At 34.2% G+C, this 16,308-nt stretch overlaps 1 long non-coding RNA gene across 1 annotated transcript in view; it reads left to right on the forward strand.

Moving 5' to 3' along the window:
• LOC128931547 (uncharacterized) overlaps positions 1–15,449 on the forward strand; it is a 104,457-nt gene extending 89,008 nt beyond the window's left edge. The window contains exons 2-3 of the long non-coding RNA XR_008480019.2: positions 14,210–14,286; positions 15,352–15,449. This is a non-coding gene — a long non-coding RNA (uncharacterized LOC128931547). The remainder of the gene's footprint in view (positions 1–14,209; positions 14,287–15,351) is intronic.
• Positions 15,450–16,308: the final 859 nt, after the last annotated feature.

The following is a 16,308-nucleotide window of genomic DNA, read 5'->3' on the forward strand; positions in this document are numbered from 1 at the left end:
TTATGTATATCAAAGAATATATAGAAAAAATTTATTTCATAATTTAGTTACTGAAACTCAAATATGCTTCCTTTGAATTTAAAATTGTCTTAGCTTATTAAGTTCCTGTATTCTTTTATGAACTGTTACCATGGAAACAGCATTTTAGACATTTTGTGTTCCTCTAAATGTCACATCTGTTATCATGCTATATATAACAGCGTCTCAGATGCTGATACAGATTCAAACATCTTTACTGCTTATGAAAATCCAAATTAATATTTTATAATATGAATATGCTATCCTTTATACTGGTGACTAATATTTGGAAATTATTTGAGAAACAGTAAGACATTTTTGATTTAACGTATTTAATGAAGTAACTCACAGTCTGAAAAACTAAATTATTTTTGTTTTACTAAACTGTTATTTTCGAGTACTCAGCAAGTTGCCACATGGTTCTGTTATTTTGAAGTGTCTTGTGAACTTACACTTGCCTTTTAGATTTACTCATGTAAGTAATTGCCCCTTCAACTAATGTCAGTTCTGTTAAGGGCCTTCACTCCTCCTTAAATTCCTGCGTTAGCCTTTGTACTTTTCACCTACACAATAAGATGATGGAATCCATCCATTCACCCCCATTCTGCCATATAATTATGTTCTTAATCCCCTTCATAAAGACATTGACTTAGATGTTTATTTTTCTCTCAGACAAAGAGGATGTCATCATCACCAGGTAAAATGAATAGGAGCCAAAGATTAGATGCAAAGAACCCTGACTGGCAGTGATTGTGTTGAAATATGAGTTTTCACCATTCAGAGGTATCAGCAAGAATGAATACCTGCAGAGCCTTTTCTTTAAAAATCAATTATGTGGCCAATAGCACAGATTCATATTTTCAACCTGGGTCAGCAAATCTGTTATTTTTCAAAATCCTTCTTTTTACCTGGTGTCTGCCCTGGAGTGAATCTTCTGGAATGTGAGAACTGCACCTTTCCCTGAAGCTAGTTCCTACTGCAGGGTCCACATGGTCATAGGTATTTTAGGACAGACTGTGCATTTAAACTAGTTCAGAATTAATCATTCCTTCTATGAGTGGCTTTTGGAGTGAACAGAATTAATTATCAAATTCATTTACTTAGGTAACAATCATCATATGAATACTTCCTGGAAAACTCTACATTTGAAAAAAATATGATATTAGGCAAGTTTTTAGCACAGTAAGGTATGTAAGATGAAGCCAAATAGCAGAGTAAATCAAAACCTGATAAGCATCAAAAAAATTTCTTGGGAATTCAATGGCTTATTTCTGATTGAGAGATCAGGGAATAGCATGAGCATCGAGGTAGGGTAATGGATAGCCTTGAGGCTTGAGAAGATACTGATGTCAATTACAGACTTGACAAGTCAAGAGAATTTATGGTTAAGAGGATATCCTTTTAGATGCCCTTTTCTTCATGTTAAGTTTGATTTGCTCATGAAACATTCACGGAGATCTGCCAAGCCTGCAGTTATAAAGTAAAGCTAGAGCTCAATAAAAAGATTAGGAAAATGTATTCCAGTGTGATGGTAAGCTACACTGACACATGGTTGAAACTTTGGATACTACTATATCATGAAATAAGTTGGTATCAAGATTGATGATAAGATAGTGTAATTTTTTTTTTTTGAGACAAAGTCTTGCTCTGCTACCCAGGCTGGAGTGCAGTAGCACTATCTCGGCTCACTACAACCTTCACCTCCTGGGTTCATGTGATTCTCCTGCCTCAGCCTTCTGAGTAGCAGGGATTACAGGTGTGTGCCACCATGCCTGGCTAATTTTTGTATTTTTAGTAAAGATGGGGTTTCACTATGTTGGTCAGGCTGCTCTCAAATGCCTGACCTTGTGATCCACCCTCCTCGGCTTCCCAAACTGCTAAGATTACAGGCGTGGGCCACTGCACCCAGCCAGTGTAATGGTTTTTAAGGAAATAGAAAACAAGCAAGCAGCCAAAAAACAACAGAAACAAAAACAAAACTGAAAACCCACAAACTTTGGAAATGTATAGGAAAGAGAAGATGAAGAAATTAGAATGGAAACCATGAGAGTACAGTATGTAAGATAGCAACAAAAGGTGTGGAAGCTTATAGAAAGAAAAGAGTTGGTCAATCTTACCAACTGAAGGATAAGGATTGAGATGTAACTAATAATGCATTTGGATGTTTGGTGATGTTTCACATAACGGATTTCCTGGAGTTCAGGTGAGAAAAGATTTTATAGAGCTATAGTTTGAGTAGAAAGTAGTTTAAGGAGAAAGTATACATTGCCATTTGAAAAAGTTTTGATGAAAAGAGAAAAATGTAATAGATTTGTGTGAGTAGCAGAAATTGGAAGACCATGGGCTTTAAGAAGAAACTAAAGATGATAGTCTTATATTTTAAATTTCTGACTCTCTTCTGGCTTTGTATATAAATATGGCCTAGTTTATGATTTTCCTGTGATCTGTGTCATTGTAGTATGATTATTCTTTTGTGAGGGTAGAGTTTACATGATCTCACGTAATGGTACATTCTTAACAGACCACAAGAGATCTTAATTCCAGACCCATGGCTGAAAAGACAGACAAGGTCTCTGAGTGTGCCTAATATTAGAAATTTTAATATCGCCGTAAGCAGCTAAGAGTATGCTAGCACCTCCGACCACTGTGTTTTCCCGAATATTATTACTTTATAACTCAGTATTTCTTTGATTAATGCTTAGATAAATTTACTTTTTTGTTCATTATGTTCAGCTTTTGATTATGAGAATTCATGAAATTTTTAATGAGAATACAGCAAATATCTCTACCAGAGACAGATTTTTGATGTTAAGAAATCTGTACAATGCAGCACGCGCACGCACACACACACACACGCACATGGGCACACAAACATATTCAGGGAATATGAGCAGAAAAAGGAAGGGAAACTTCCCATCAGATTTTTCCCCCATTTTGCTCATAGAACATACAAGATTTTAATTAAAATCAAGTAAAACTTTTTTTCCCCAGGCTTCAGGCACCTTAAAGAATTTTTTTAAAAGCTTAGAAAAATGGCTTTATGAAGTCGACTCATCCTCTCTGCAACCTGAAAGCAGCTCCTTCCCTCTTTGAAGCTTCCATCAGGCTCACAGCCAGGTGTGACACAGACCTCATTCCTCTTGCTGAGATCTGCTCTTTGTGTTTGTGCTTCAGGGCATGTTTCAAAACTGATAGATACACCAAGTTCTTGGTTCTGCCTGTCTTTAAAAAACAGACAATTTATAAATGAGCTATTTATCTCAGCCCTGAAAAAAAAATCCTCGTTGGATCATTACTGATGGAATGTTCCCATCTTCAGTTTTCTGTATATTTTGCTCAGATCCTGAACTTTGACTCATTAACTGGATTTCATAAAAAAGGAAAATGAATGCGCAATTAGGTAAAATTGTTGCTTTAGTTTATCCAGTCTGTCAAAGAAAGTATTGGAGACCTTTAAATGTCTACTTTTGGAGAAAGGACGTTAAAAAGTGTGACTCAAAACCCATACTGTATGTATGTGTATTATATATATATATATATGTAATATATATATATAATAATATATATATATTACATAAATTCTAACAATTCTCTGTTGCATGAGACTTGAGAGGAAGAAAGGCCATGACATAAAATGCTCTACACTTCTGCTTTTCAATATACCAGGAAGAAGGGTCTAGGAAACTGCTTAAAGGTTAAAATGAGTATAAATTAAAAATTAAGGAAAATAAAATGAGCTTTGCAAAAAATTTAAATAACATTTTGTTTGAAATACTTCTAAAGTGGAAAAAAAGATACAGTTTTTTTTTTATTTTATTTTTTGCTTTTAAAAAGGATGAAATAAGGTGGAAATACTTTAGACCATTTATGATAAGAAGCAGGTTAAGTCAAAGGCTAACTAGCTACTACCGAGTTTTACTGAATCCCCTGAGTTATAGAAAATTAGAATAGTTTTAAAACTCTGGTTGCCTTGCCTAATGCGACTGCCCTGAGAACTAGAAATTTTTTTGTTTGCCTCAACAAACTGATGTGTTCTTAATTTATTTTCAAATATATTTTTCTAAATTATCTATTATGAGAAAACCTAAGTTTTATTTTTACATAAAAACAAGATCTCAAATGGAGCAGGGTTAATTCATGAAACTTCAAGATTGCTTTTAGAATGGCTTTTACACTGCTATTCAGAGTGGTTTTTATATGAATGTTTAGACAATGTTATTGTTGCAGAGGCAGAACTCTTCCTTTTGAGTGGTGGTTCTACAAGATTCTGTTGTGAGATATGTTCCATTCACATAAACGGCAGAATCTTATTACTACAGAAAAAGTTATTCAAAACCAAATATTGTAGAGGAAAATTAAAACCCTTTTTCAAATATACCGAAGTGTAATGAAGGGTCATCTATCAACTCCAACCACTACCTAATCTCACTTATCTCTATAAGAGGCTCATTATTATAATTATCTAAAATGTTTAACTGCTTGAAATTTTTAAAACGTTTGAAATGAAGGATAATATTTTGGCTCTAGTCGTTGGAAATTTTGTCATGGACGTTAATTTAGGGAATGCTTCTAAGATTAGTTATGACCTTTTAAAATTCTAAAGAAGTTTCTGACCCTAAGCAGCACAGGTTTTCTTGGCAACAAATCTAAGGTAAGATCTATAAAAGAAAAAAGGTAAAAGCAGAAATAAGTGTCTGGCTTTCACGTAATTTTAATTTTTAATATATCCCTCACTAATATTGAAAAGCTATTAGAGCCAAAAAAATTCTAGTGACAATTTAAAGAAAGATGTTTTTCTCGGGCCGGGCGCGGTGGCTCACGCTTATAATCCCAGCACTTTGGGAGGCTGAGGCTGGTGGATCACGAGGTCAAGAAATCAAGACCATCCTGGTCAACATGGTGAAACCCTGTTTCTACTAAAAATACAAAAAAAATCAGCTGGGCATGGTGGCGCGTGCCTGTAATCCCAGCTACTCAGGAGGCTGAGGCAGGAGAATTGCCTGAACCCAGGAGGCGGAGGTTGCGGTGAGCCGAGATCGCGCCATTGCACTCCAGCCTGGGTAACAAGAGCGAAACTCCGTCTCAAAAAAAAAAAAAAAAAAAAAAAAATGTTTTTCTCACTTTGAAATTTTCTTTTGATAGGCACATTTTCTTCCCTTTAGCTATTTCTGTTTTGTCACATCTTTCCATTCATTTTGTTTATGAGATTTCTTTTTTGATTCTTAACTATCTTAATAAATATTCACATGAAGCTTATATTGAGAAAGTTTACAGTGCTTTCTTAACTAAATATATTAGGGCTTTGTTACCCAAAATTTCTGAAACTAAATTCCAGCTTTGGATATCATAGTTTGAGTGAGTAAAGGATTGTAATTTCAACAGAGATGTACTGATTATGGTGTTTAACATTTTTTGTTCAAATGCTGCAAGTACAAATCAAAAACCAGTCACACAAGAAGCTTATAAGGTATGTAGCTGGGGCATTGTATTCGAGAAACAAGTCAGAATAAGTTGACTGCCATCGTATAAGAGTTTTTAAATGATTGAAAGGATTAGAAAAGACAAATCTGAAGGAAGTGAAATTTGAACTGGTGGTCTTTAGAAATAAGTAGAATTTTGACATGATGTCTGGGAAGGATAAAGGGGTAGCAGAGATTCCTGGGAGTGGATGAAGCATGAGTAATATCTCAGAAGAGGAAAATAATGGGGCACATTGGTAGTTAAGCCTAACTGGATTATTGGATATTCATTGGGGAGCAGTGGGATATAAAGCTGGAAAGGGAGATAAAGTCCATCTGGTAGAGGACTTGAATATTCAATTATATGTACTCAAAGATGTAATTGAGTGTCATTAATGAAAGACCTAGTAACTTCAAAAGAAAAAAACCTGGGCACTGGTGCTTTCAGTGGATTAGAGCAGAAAGGCCTGCAGGCAAAAGGGCAATTGATGAGGATTTGCAATACACGTTGTAGTTTAAGTGGGATTGAAAAGCGTAGTGGACATACACTCTCAGACTTTTCAATTATGTGAACATGGTCGACAATGGACGAGTCAAGAATGACAGTGTTTTGACTGGGTGAATGAGCAAATAGAGGCATCTTGGAAAGAAGTAGATTAGAAGGAGGAGTCCCCTCTGAGGGACAAAGTGCAGTTTTCTCTGGTCATGTTCAGTTTGTGATTGCAATGGAGGAATCCAGGAGACAAGGAGTAGCACTGCTTAAACTGTGGATCTAGAACTTGGGAAAGAGGACATTTGGATCAGAAGCATGGATGAGGGGGTCATTTCTGTAGATAAGATTGCTAAAGGCTATAAAAATATTTCAGAACCTAAGAGTTAGGGCAATGAGCAAAAGACATGCATACAGAGAGAGTAAACTCTGAAAAATATGTTTAAATGGATGTAGGATGAGAAAAAGAAGAGTTACAGAGCAATAAAAGAAGGAATGGCAGGACAAGCACAGTGGGTAATACCTATAATCCAGCACTCGGGAGGCCAATGCAGAAGGATAACTTGATGCCAAGAGTTTAAGACCAGCCTTGGCAACATGCTGAGACCCCATCTCTACAAAAATGAAAATAAATTAGCCAGGTGTGTTGGCATGCACCTGTCTCAGCTACTCAGGAGGTTGAGGTGGGAGGATTGCTTCAGCCTAGGAGCTCAGGCCTATAGTGAACTATGATCATGTACTTTATTCTAGCCTGGGTGACAGATTGAGATCTTGTCCCTAATTAAAATACAATACAATAAAGTGCAATGCAATACAATGCAATACAATGCAATACAATACAATACAATACAATACAATACAATACAATACAATACAATACAATGTAATACAATACAAAAAGGAAATGCCAAAATAATTCGAAAAAAAATCAAATCACTAATGACTCTGTCATAGAGGCCAAGGAAAGATAAACTATGGAGAGTACAAGGATGAAAGAACTAGGAAAATCTTTATGGCTTGGAGAATTTGGAAGCTGCGGGTACATTAGCTTTACTAGATAAACAGACCAGAAGACAGAGCATAGGAAAGTAATGGGAAGATGGAGTAGTGTTGTGCTGGAAATACTGGAGGTGAATACCATTCAAATAATTTAACCAGGGAGGAAAAAGACTGAGTGAGAACCTGAAGGAACAGCAGGGCTGTTCCAAAGTCCTTCAGGACTGCATGAATCTATTTATTGGATGAAGATACCTGAGCATGTAGGAAAACAGTGCATAGGAAAGTCACAGAATTAGAAGATATAAGAAAAAGTATAGTTTAATAATAAAGTTCTTAAACAGTGAGAGACAGAGTACAGGTTGATGAACTGTATATTAGATCCATTTCTTTTTCAGAGAGTAAGTGAATATAAAGAGGTGTAGGGGTGTGTGTGTGTGTGTGTGTGTGTGTGTGTGTGTTTGTAAATTAAATCAGTATTTTTTCCTTTGTTAGTTGATGGCCTTATGTAAGAGACCTCAATCTCAGTAAACTAGGGCATAAGATCCTGCTGATTTTATTGTGATCTGGATAAGGCTGATGATTTATGGACAAGGTTTTTTTTATTTTTATATTTTTTTGAGACGGAGTTTCACCTTTGTTACCCAGGCTGGAGTGCAATGGCACGATCTTGGCTCACCGCAACCTCCACCTCCTGGGTTCAGGCAATTCTCCTGCCTCAGCCTCCTGAGTAGCCAGGATTACAGGCACACGCCACCATGCCCAGCTGATTTTTTGTATTTTTAGTAGAGACGGGGTTTCACCATGTTGGCCAGAATGGTCTCAATCTCTTGACCTCGTGATCCACCTGCCTCGGCCTCCCAAAGTGCTGGGATTACAGGTGTGAGCCACCACGTCCGGCCATGGACAAGGTTTTTAAAGGTGATACAAGAAGCGTCAACCCAGGACCACACTGAAGATATGTTGTTTATTGACTTTTATTATTATTATTTTTCCACTTCATTACGATTACAAGCTTTTGATTATGCCACAACATATAAATAATAAGTTAATTTTTTAGTGAATTCTGTTAGTGAAAATGGAGAGATATATATTTACTGATAAAACTACTGACTTTTTTTTCCTTTTGGTAATTTTGGTCAGACTTTAAAAATATTTTTCACTTGAGTTTGCTTTATGCATATATTCTTCATGTAATTACTTAATTGTTAGAATAGATGAAGTCACATATTACCAACATTAAAACAATCAGCCATATAATACATTATGGTTATCCATTTAAACAAATGGTCCACGTATATGTATATCCATGTGTAACATATCCTTAGAATATATTATAACTATTAGTTCATACTATAGATTGTATCTAAATTAATTCCACTTCTCAAATCTGTTCATTGCTATAATCAAAAGTCATGATAATGTAAATATTGATAATTACCATGATAATTTATCAGGTACTTGTAAAGAATGCTAATAGCTATGTTATAGTCAAGAGATTTTATTTAAAAGATTTTAAAATTTGGACATTTGAAATTATTATACACACATATAATATGTTAAAAGGTAATGAGAATATATATAAGATCTAAAAATATTATCTTCTTGACCTTTGAGTTACAAATGTTTGATACTCATATACTGTCCAAAGCCAACATTTACACTGTAAATACTGATTGAACCATGATTTCCAGAGTCAGCGTGAACAGAATGTTTACAAATATCCAGTTCTCTTATACTTCTTAACTCACAGTAATCTATATTTTCTAGTTTTCTCTGTATCTAAGTGGATCAATGTGTTTAAGTTTTGGCCCATGTAACATGAAGAAAAGTGATATACTCCTGCGTTTCCATGCCCAGACATGAAACAACCTATATAATCTTCTATGCTTTTCCTCTAGTTTGTTGCATTCTTACGCAGAGAATATCCTATGCAATTTTCCATGCTTTTTCTCTAGTTGATTGGGTTCTTAAGCACGTAACTCTTAAGAAGTTGGAGACAGAAGGATATCAAATCACTGATACACTGTTTGAAGAAGCGCCACCTACAAGAGACACTGCATGAAGTTCATCCACTTTGGATTTTATACTAATGAGAAATAAACATTTGCCATACTAATCCACTGTAATTTCACGGTTCATTTTTACAACAGCTAGCATTGCTTACCCTGATTTAGACAGAATATCTCAGTAAATGTATGCAGTTTATTACAGAAAAAGAGCTTTTTTATTTCATTGTTTTAAAATGAAGACTTTTAAATAATGTTTACTCCTAAAATAAGTCTGGAAATTATGGGAAAAAAACAAAGTTAAACATACAGACTTCCTGGAATCTAATAACATAAATTTTCCAGAAGATGGCTATAGAACACTTTAACATAGAGGCATCTTCGTTAATATCCATCAGAACAATATCCTCCAAAAACCAGTTTTCACTAAGAAAATGGTGATAAATTAATTTTACTAGGCAAGTTTATGAAAAGGTTAACTGCTTTTAATGGAGCATAATATTTATTTATATTAAATATACTTTTCTGACATCTCAGAAATAAAAATTGTATTAAGAATATTTTATTATGTTTTCAAATGACATACAATACTAAAATATGAAAGGATTATTTTAAGTAAGTTGTATACAGTGCAGCCACATGATAAAATTCAAAACAAACCAATAATACACCTAAAGAAGTATGTTATAATCCAGAAGTGAAATGAGCAGTCATAGCTGACAGTATTCACAGAAAGAACATTCATATCTTCATGTATTCCTCTCATTATCCAAGAGTCTTTCAGTATTGTTTTAAACAATTTTGAACAATTATTTTTCAGTGATTAAAAAGAAGTTTGATAAAAAAATAATGTAACCATATTTTCTATTTTTAACTTTGTGATTTTTTTTTCTTAACTTTCTTTTGGACATGAAGATAATACCATTTCTATACTCAACATGATGTCACTGAATGGGCCCACTGCCACATTCTGACACCTGCATAAGAGAATAATAAAGAATCATTCAGCCAACTAAAAGGGACAATTCCCTCCATTCCAGTTATAGGCGATATGCAGTTTTAATCAAAACAGCTAAGTATGCAAATTCATTTTGATATCTTCTTATCGTTAACTGAGTTTTATCTAGAGGAAAAAAAAATGTTTAACTTTGTAAGCTTCCTCTAATCGGATAGTTCCTCAGTTGCAGATTCAGGAGAAAATACTATTTTAACTTAAAAATAACACACTTGCCTCTTCCCTTAAAGGAATATTTTTTCTCTGCATTTTATAGGCTTTTCCAAGGATTTTCTTTTTCTGTGAAGTTTTTTCAACTCTCATATCTTTGAATTCACAAGTTAAAACTATTTTATAATTTAAATGGGTACGTCCTGAAAGTAAATACTTAGTTAACTTCCTAGTACTTTTCAGTGAGATAAGGAGAGAAAGAAAAGCTAGGGCTGAGCGAGAGAAAAATTGTAAGAATACTAACCACAGGTAGCTAACTTGTACAGATATCACATAATAAGTTCAACATTCATTTTAACATTTCTTGTAATTTGAAGATTTATGCATGTTGAATTAATAATTAACTCAACATGATTAATTTAACATGCACGAATCTTCAAATGACAAGAAGAAATGTTTCAGGTATAGCAGCAGACATTGCAAAGAATACTGATGCAAAATCTGCCTGCAGAACAAGGTCAGTTCAAAGTCTCATTGTAATCAATGTTGCTATTTGTAGCTTAGCTCCATTGCAACTTGATGGTGAGATAGCAGTTTCTCATCATTTACGCATTACACATCAAAAATTTACACATTTTCTGCATAGTTTGCTTTTTAAAAAGTCATATTGCATTTTAAATGCTAAAACCAAAGACAGAAACCAAGGTCATGCTGTTCTTTTTAATTAATTTCAGTTACTGCTAACCATTGTAAAGACCAATATTAATGTCCAGTACCTTATTTATTATGCTCCATCATAAACATTTTATTTTAAACCTGATTAGACATTGTGTTTAAAAAGTAACAAGTGCAAGACAGGTAATAGAGGTGAAATTCTAATTCTAATTCACAAGGGAATTTATTAGCATTCAGTCTAGAAATTAAAACTCAGTTTAAAAAATGGTGGACTTGTATGATTAAGAGAGTTGACAACTTCAGTTTCATCCTTAATAAAGTTAGAGATTTTTAGAGTTGAAAAGAAACTATGAGCACCCAATCTCCTTGTTAGTAATTCAATCACTCTGTAATGTTTCCCCAAGTGGTCACAGAGACTTCTGTGAAAAATACCCGAAGGCTTCCTCCTGATATGGTTAGGGTTTGTTTCCCCACCCAAATGTCATCTTGAATTGTAATCTCCAGGTGTTTAGGGAGAGATCTGGTGGGAAGTGATTGTATTATGGGGGTGAATCCCCCCATGCTATTATAATAGTGAGTGAAGTATTGTGATTTTATAAATGGTAGTTTTTCCTGCACTGACACAAACTTGTTCTTTCTCGCCTTCTGCCATAATTGCAAGTCTCTAGAGGCCTTCCCAGCCACGTGGAACCGTGAGTCAATTAAACCTCTTTTCTTTATAAATTTCCCAGTGTTGGGTATTTCTTTATAGCAGTGTGCGAACCGATAAATACACCTCCATAGGGAAAATACCTCTATTTATTTCATTGGGGGACAGTTACCTTTGTTTAAAAATTTCTTTCTTTTTTTGAACCTAAACTTTGCCCTACTTTTTCAGCACCTAATGATTCCAAGTTTGACTTCAGGAAAAACTGAAGAGGAATCTAATCCATCTTTCATATAGCAACTGTTAGTATGTCTGAAGACAGCTGTAGGGTACATTGAAGTCTTCCAATAGCCAGATTAAACTGTCCCTTTCTTTAAGACTGTTTATCTTATAACATGCCTTATTATCTCAACCATTCTCCTGCATATGCTCTCCTGTTTGCAAAGCACTTTCCAAATGGATGCTCTAGAACATATGCAGCAATCAAAGTACGGTTTGACCCAGGTGATGTTTTATTTGGTGCTTCTCCGGTGCTACAGATGTAGCACTGTCTTCCTTGGAAGATACATTAAATAGAGGAACACTGAGCTTCCAATTATGTTAAACCTGTACTATTAAGCCATCCATCTTTTTTTCCTAATACTCATGAATTTGAATAATTGGCTTGAAATGCAAAAATGTTGAATCTGTTAAATTTCATTTTCATTGATTTAGCAAACTGTACCAGACACTGATTCTTTTTGTCCGTCTCTGACAACTAATAAAAAGGTTAGAAAACTATGGCTTGTTGGCCAAATCCAGTTCACTGCTTGTTCTGTAAATAAAGTTTCATTGTAACACTATCATGCTCATTTGTTTATAAACGGCCTATGGTTGCATCTCTGCCGTAACAGCAAAGTACTTATGACAAAGAATGTACGACCCAGAAAACTTAAGATACGTACTCTCTTGTCATTTATAGAAAAAATTGTTTACAAGTGAACTGATATATCAGCTGTCTCTCTCTGTTTCCTGCAGATTTAGTGATAGTTCATCTATCCTCTCATGAAGACTGTGGATTACAAGGTTTGTCCACAAACTGAACATGCATAAATAATAATGAATTCATCAATTTGCATTAATTTATTTCAGCTGATGTAATGGCAAATAATTAAACTATCATCTAGCCTGCATTTCCTGCTGTCATGAAGATATACTTTGCTGAAACTCCGTTACGCTTTCTGCTACCCCTAGGCACAACAGTTGGGTAATCTGAAACTAGAAATGGCTTAACTGAAATGACTTCTTACTGAGACTATGTTTGCTCTTAGAGCTCATCAGTTTCCTAAGTGCTTGGCTTAGGAATATTTTTCAGAAATATGTATTTTTCAGAAATAGTACTTGTGGAACTTAAATAAAGAGTTCCAAAGACAAATAAGTTGATGAAATGCTACACTCTGTGTTCGATGTACTTTGTAGTTTTAATACACATTAGCGTACTCAAAGGTCTGAGAAATAATATAGTAAATATACTGGTTTAAATGATTTCAATACATTCTTTCCTCCATATTACTTTACCACAGAAACTTCCTTTCTTCTTATGATTCGAAAACTTTGGTGGAAGAAACTTTAGAAAAATTTGTAAATTCCGATGAGAAAGAAGATTAACACAGCCTCAGATGCTGCGAAACTATTTCTTGTGGACTTTTAGACATTTGTGGAAAATAAGCAGGAATAGTTTGAATTATGAGAATATCTCTGAATTTATAGCTTCATTTTAGGAATGAATGTTGGTTTTTCTCCGTTTTACCTGAATTTTCTAGGCTGGATTTATATTTTTAGTATTGATACAAGAGTGAGTAATATCCTCTGATTTTTTAAGAGCAGTTAATTATAATGGAAGTAACAGGCATAAACCAAACGAATAAAACATAGTAACAATATGGAACTTTCCCTGAGGGCCAGAGCTATTTCTGACTTATTTGTATTCGTGCCATTCGTTTTGCCAGGAGTGTTCTCATTACATCATTGGATGAATTAACAAATAAGTAAAGGCATGCATTTTTAACTATCATAGTCCTACTCATTTTCCATTCAATAGATGTGTTTCTACTTTGCTGGTAGGGTAGAAAAATTTCACTATTTTTAATTGGTCTTTCTATCAAAGGACATAAATAAAAATTAGGAATCAGCAAATTAAAAAAATTAAGACTGAGTCTTACCCATTCTGTAAGAAAATAAAAAGTACCACTTGATACAAACAAAGCAGTCATATTCTGTGTGTCTATACAGCCTTTGGGGGCAGGTTTGCAGATCAGCAACCAACAGGCTGTATGATATTTTTAGGCTGAAATTTAAAATATACATAGATGTGGAGTGTAAAATTAGACACAAATATGCAAATGTCTTAGGTAAGAATCTACAGATTTCCATAAAATCTGCTTTGGTGAATATAATTTTAGTACTTTATTTTTAGTTAAACATTTGAGTACACTATTTTAAAAAGCATTTTAAAACATAGTGTTTTAAGATATTTATCAATTGTCATTATACCTTTTAGAAAACCTTTCTAATAGGGAAATTCATCAAAACTTTCTCCTAAGACATATGATTTTTAAGATCTTTATAAAATGAAGTAACATTTCAAACCACTTATGGACATTTTAAGTGCCATATTCAAATTTTAATGGGAATTTATTTGTTTATTTACTTGAATCTGAATTGTTTAGCGAATATTTGTGGTTGAAGAATTTTTTTTTGTTTTTATTTTAGAAACTATGCTAGAAACTGCTATGAGAAGACTGTCCCTTTTGACCTGCGTGACGTCTAACATTCCATCCCTCCTTAAGGTGAATTTGACTAACTGTTAGATTAAATCAAAATGCTTGCTATAACATAGCTCTTTTATGACAACCCTTTCCTTAAAATAGAACCCTCTGTGGGCTTCTAGATATCACCATTTATCTAAGAATTATTTGGTAACTTTTATTTTACTTTTTATCCCTAGATATCATATTTCCCCCTCAGTATTGGGCTTTGCCATTTTACTAGGGAGAGGTTTTTTATTTCCATCTTAAATTTTATTTTAAACTCCTTTTGTCAAATAAACAAATTTTCAACAAATTGGTTAAAACATGTAGTATTTTTAGCAATTTATATGTTGGTTTCTGCTCTAGATTATAATCTCTGCCAGCTCAGGCCCCATACTTTGTCTTAACTTATATCAGCATTTTTTCATGGTATCTTGCAAATGGTAGTTTTTCAAAAATATTTTTGATGATTAAGAAATGACACCTATACATAAAACCTCTTGAGATGGAATCTAGCATAGGATAGGCACTCGATAAATATTGACAGCAGAAAAGATGCAACCTCGGGCTTTCGTCTTATCACTGATTGCTTCCTTGGGAGTTCTCAGTCCTCATTGATCATGGGTGTGTTTGCACATGCTTGAAACTGTGCTTGGGAGCATGAGCTCTGGAAAGTCTGCATGAGTTTACGACTCATCTCTTACTATTTTCTGTGTGAGATTTGGCAAGTCATCAAACCTATCTGACCTGAATATTCTAATCTATAAAATAACTCTCATAGGATTTCTGTTAGGATTAAATGTTTACAAAGCTCACTGCATGCAATAATAATTTAAAAAAATTATTATTATAGTTTATCATCGAAACTCATATTTAAATCACATTTATATTCCATGAAAATATAATTTTGCTAAGAATACTGTAATAACATAACTGCCCCTGGTGCACATGTAAGACAGTTTCTTCAGGGCTAGAGACTTAAGTGCATATCCAGGTAGAATATATGGAGCATGTAATATCCATTGTTAATTTTACCAGAGTATTGTCTTATTCCTTTTTTTATTTTCATTTATTTTGAGATGGAGTTTTGCTCTTGTTGCCCAGGCTGGAGTGCAATGGCGTGATCTCAGCTTACTGCAACCTCTGCCTCCCAGGTTCAAGCGATTCTCCTGCCTCAGCCTCCCCAGTAGCTGGGATTACAGGTAAGCACAACCACTCCCGGCTATTTTTTGTGTTTTTAGTAGAGACTGAGTTTCTCCATGTTGGTCAGGCTGGTAGATTTTCTTATTCTTTATTACCTAGATCACTGTGGTCCAGGTTACTTTGTTAGATTTCAATGTGCCTGAAGCCAGGCCTAAGTTCTCAAACACTTGTGTGTCTTCTATAGCACAATAGCTGACACAGAACCAGCTCCATTCAGTCAGTTTTTGTTGTATTTTCTTTGCTGTTAATTGATAGAATCAGAGGGTACATGTGCTGCATGGGAAAAATTATATCTGTAGTTTTCCTAACCTCTAAATGAAACTGATCATTTATTACATCATAAATATAAGCCAAAAATACTTCCAAGCTATATTAGTATTACCTGTGATTTTTTTCATCAATAGAAGTCACAGATATTTTGATATCACATTATTTCTGTTGCAGATGCCTAAAATATTTCTTATACAAACTACTAATTCAAATTATGTAATTATTAGAGATGCCCCTATATTTTATTTATTATTTGATGTCTTAATAAAAGAGTACACATAATTAGAACATCGCTATTTAAAAATATATTTTGACAACTGCATTTCAGTATACTTGAATTCTTTTGTAATCGCCTGCATTTTTATGCATTATCCTGGTAGGATTCACAGAGGTTTATGAAACAAGAAAGGTTAAGAACTTCATTAAATGTTAGTTCTTAATCCTTCCCTTTGCTTTTTTTCTTTCCCTGGCAGGCCTTATGTGAACCTCATAATGTACTTAGGAATGTCAAGTCTGCAGGGACAATTTTCTAATTGAAAATGAAGCAATGCCACTTTGTTGTTAGCCTGATGCTTAATGATCTGTCTT

The sequence above is a fragment of the Callithrix jacchus genome, chromosome 3, assembly GCF_049354715.1.
Source record: "Callithrix jacchus isolate 240 chromosome 3, calJac240_pri, whole genome shotgun sequence".
NCBI classification, from domain to species: Eukaryota; Metazoa; Chordata; class Mammalia; order Primates; family Cebidae; genus Callithrix; species Callithrix jacchus.